Raw genomic sequence first — 3,759 nt, 5'->3', positions numbered from 1 at the left:
GTCAGAAGTCATCTCCAGTATTCACACTTGCAGCTCAGCAGTTCCCCTCTGCTGTGGGTAGTGGTAAACTTTGTTCATGCATTTCAAGGCCACTTTCACTGTTTTGCTATCCCAGAACCACAATGGGCAATTGTGAAATGGCATGGGGAAAGGACTAATGTAGTGCAGAAGGGAGATTCCTTTCTTTCCAGAAGCTCATCATTGTTACATTCTCTAAATCTGGCTGTTAACATAAAGGCTAGGTCATGAAGACTGGAGTAGACCATGCCATCAACATTCAATGTGTAAACCCCCTATGTAGCCCTGGTTAGATGGGAATTCACTTTGTAGCCAAGGCTCCTGGAACTTGCAGAGATTCATCTCTGCCTCTGAGTTCTGAAGTTACAGGAGTGCAACACCATGCCTGAATAAAGAAGAGTTGTAAAAGTGAAGAGTTGGAAATTGCTTTTTTATTCACAAAAAGTCTTCGATGGGGACTTTTAAAAGGCAGTCAGTAAATGCAGTGTATATACTTAGCCAACTATTAAAACACTGACAAGAATAAAAAAATTAACAAAAAATAACAAAATTTATAACTAAACTAAACTAAAAACACCAAGCAAACAAAACCCCAGCAAAGAAAAGACCCCTCCAAAAACTTAAGCTAAAAATATTCTTCTACTCTAGACCCAACGAATCAATGGAGTACATTTGGCTTTCCAAAGCACCAAAGATGACTCAGACCTCCTCTATAAGTTCTTTCTCAGGACCAGTCCTGCCAGTCCAGGCTGTGACACTGGAGAATCCCTAGTCATTTTCTTGATGGAAGATCCGATGACTAACTAACATAGGTGTGAAGGAGTGCTGTAGCACCTGCAGTGCATCATCTTCAGCAACACTTTCACGTGACATGGAGTTGGCTTCAGCATTGCCCTGGGGAGGGAATCCTATTCTTCTCCATGTGGTATGTATAGATAACAGCATGACAGCCATGCAGGCTTTCTTGTCGGATTTCTCACCACATGTGGAGGACTCAGACAGCTTACTAAAGACATGGAGAGTAAACTGACAGAGTAACTCTGGCTCACCAACATACCCTCCTCATGCTGCTGTGTCCCGTTTGAGGGCCACTTGTTAATAGATGTCTGAGTTCTGAGTAGTCTTGGCAGGTCCTCTGTAGCTCAAGCTTCTTTCTGATGATTTATTTTCTCCTGGAATAATGAATCAACATTATTTAGTAGGTTGCTGGTAGGTTGGGATTTTCCTCACTGGTTAGTTCAGAGCTACAAGATGTCTTTTGTTGAGGAGGTGTTGATGCTAGAGTGGAGTTCTCTTAAGTGGTGCTGTCAAGAGAAAGAATGGCAATTATTCCCATAAGCATCCTAACTCTGCCATGGCCTAGACAAAACCAGGGCCTATTCACTCACAGGACACCAATGTGAAGGAAGAAAGACCACCCCACGAATGCCATGGTTGCAGGGGATAGGAGTCAATGGTGGCTCTTTTGCCTGGTGCACTTAGTGTCCCTGCTGAAGCAGGTGTGTTTGCAGCAGGCTCTGACCCTGGGCTGTGGCCTGTTCTAGATCATGCTGGAGTGTTTTAGACCTAGGAGAGGAAGGCAGCTGAAACACAGGCCTGGTGGTGACCTGCCATGCCAGCATTTGACAATCAGCATTACCTTTCAGCTGAGCTTATTCCTTTCTTTCTCAAGAGAGAAGGGCCAGAGAGCAGCTGGCTCTGGATTTTTTTCTCAGCCTTTAAAAATTGCTAGAGATTGAACTGAGAAATATACACTTAAACTAAAAACAAAACCAAAAAACAAACAAAACCCCAGCACATTTCTCCAAAAGTTCAGATACATTATTTTGAAAAAAAAAAATAGCAGCATAGCAATGTCAGAGTCACACACAGTTCAGGAGAGATATGCGTGGCCTTGAACAGATACCAGGCAACTCAGCAACCTTGGAACCTAACTGTATGAGGCCCTCTAGTGGTGTCTACGCAACACTGCAGTGTGCAGGCTCTGTTTACTCCAGCACAGAACATTCCTTGGCTTCAACCTGTCAAACTCTAAACCTGCTTATTTCCAGAGAAACTTTCTCACAGCAAACAGATGCTCACTTCAGAAAACCTGTAATCAGTAAGGAGGGGCTCCATGCAAATCTGCACAAGGGAAGGACCTTACCTCTAAAGGTGCCATCCTGAAGGAAAATGAAGAGGCAGGAGGGCACACTGTCTTCCATCTAACACTCTCCCTGTTAGGTTTGGGGCTGCCATGGGAACATGTGTGGGGAGACATAAAGATCAATGAACTCAGGACATATGAGAGCTCAGAAATGAAGAAGGGGACACAATCTCTAGAAAGATTAAGGATAATACGTATTTTTCCTGGACAGACATTTCTGTTGACTGAACCAGCTCATACATTCAGATGTTCTTTCCCTGGCTGTGACTCAAAGGCCATGAAGATGGGCAGAAATCCAAATAGGAGAGAGATTCAGGTAGAGGGGAACTACTGAGTGCCACTCCCTCCTGGCCTGGGGTCCTACCTCATCTGGGAGACAGTGAAGTAATGCTGCAGCTTTTCTGCCAAGACCTTGTGCTTGGTGACCAGATCTCTCTGCTTCAGCAGGTATTTTAGTCTCTCCTCCAATCTTTCCTGTTTCTGTTTAGTAGAAGATTATGTTCTTAGTGCAGGGTTGAACACTCATACGCACAAAGACACACACTCTCCTGAACACACACACTCTTGAACACACACATACAAGTGTGTACGCATACAAACATACTACATTGCATTCACATGTTTAGTTTCCCAAATAATGCTAATATAAGAAAAGATCACCCAGGACATTTAAGAAGAAACTGAACATTCCTTAGATGGAAGAACACAGTGGGCAGGACAGATGGACAGATCAGTCAATGAAGTGCACAAACCTTGTAAACCCAGTGCACGAACAAATGGGCTCATGGGGTGGTTGGCCTATAAGCCATGCCTGTTCATCAAGTTCTCCAATCCGTGCAGTAAAGGCTTGGATCCCCAGCACAAGACAACAGGATGGTGGTGAAGCAGCCAATAGCTTCACTCAGTGCTTCCCAGTGTCTCCAAGATAAACAGCTTCCTCCAAAAGGAGCTCTCTAAACCACAGGCTGCCTCACTTCAGACACAAAGCAATGAGCCCAGGAAACTAGAAAATCCTCAACCAGGTGCCAATATAATCCTTTCCTCCCTGTAAGATGATTGTGTCAGGGATTTGTTTGAATAAGAGGAGGTTGACTAAGTCACAGACAAATGATCGCATGTATTATTTCTTACTGAACAAGATTCCATGGAAAGCCCGGACCACATTGTACTTTTACACTCACAGATGATGGGTATCTGAATAGTTTTGACTTCAGGGCTGCTCTGAAGATGACTGCTACAACCCTGGTGTCAGCTAGTTTCTCTGTGAACAACTTATTTCCCATTCCAGAATCACTGGGTTACCTGGGGACTGCAGTTCAACTTTCTGAAAAATTATAAATAGCTTCTCATAGGGCTACACCATTTTACAACACAAGCAATGTCTGAGACTCTTCATTTCTCCTAACCCTCCATAAGGCCCATTTTAACTCAGACTTAACAACTTTGGAATAAAATCAGTTATTGAATGCTGCAGACACAGCAGAGGGTGAGTGCTTTAGACTATAATGAGAGTGAGTGGGGTGCACTAAGACAGCCCTATTTTCAAACCTCAGCATGGCTATGGGACTTCTGCTCTGCTGAGATGCAACCACAGG

At 43.9% G+C, this 3,759-nt stretch overlaps 1 long non-coding RNA gene across 1 annotated transcript; it reads right to left on the bottom strand.

Annotated features, from left to right (window-relative positions):
* Positions 1 to 635: 635 nt before the first annotated feature.
* Positions 636 to 2,612, bottom strand: LOC131901245 (uncharacterized). The gene is made up of 3 exons (XR_009376447.1): positions 2,529 to 2,612; positions 2,165 to 2,249; positions 636 to 1,322 (listed from the first exon to the last, which is right to left on the bottom strand). It is a non-coding gene; the product is annotated as an uncharacterized LOC131901245 (long non-coding RNA).
* Between the last annotated feature and the right edge of the window lie 1,147 nt (positions 2,613 to 3,759).

This window comes from Peromyscus eremicus, unplaced genomic scaffold, assembly GCF_949786415.1.
Source record: "Peromyscus eremicus unplaced genomic scaffold, PerEre_H2_v1 PerEre#2#unplaced_60, whole genome shotgun sequence".
Classification (NCBI taxonomy): Eukaryota; Metazoa; Chordata; class Mammalia; order Rodentia; family Cricetidae; genus Peromyscus; species Peromyscus eremicus.
This window is presented reverse-complemented; position numbering and strand designations above follow the sequence as displayed.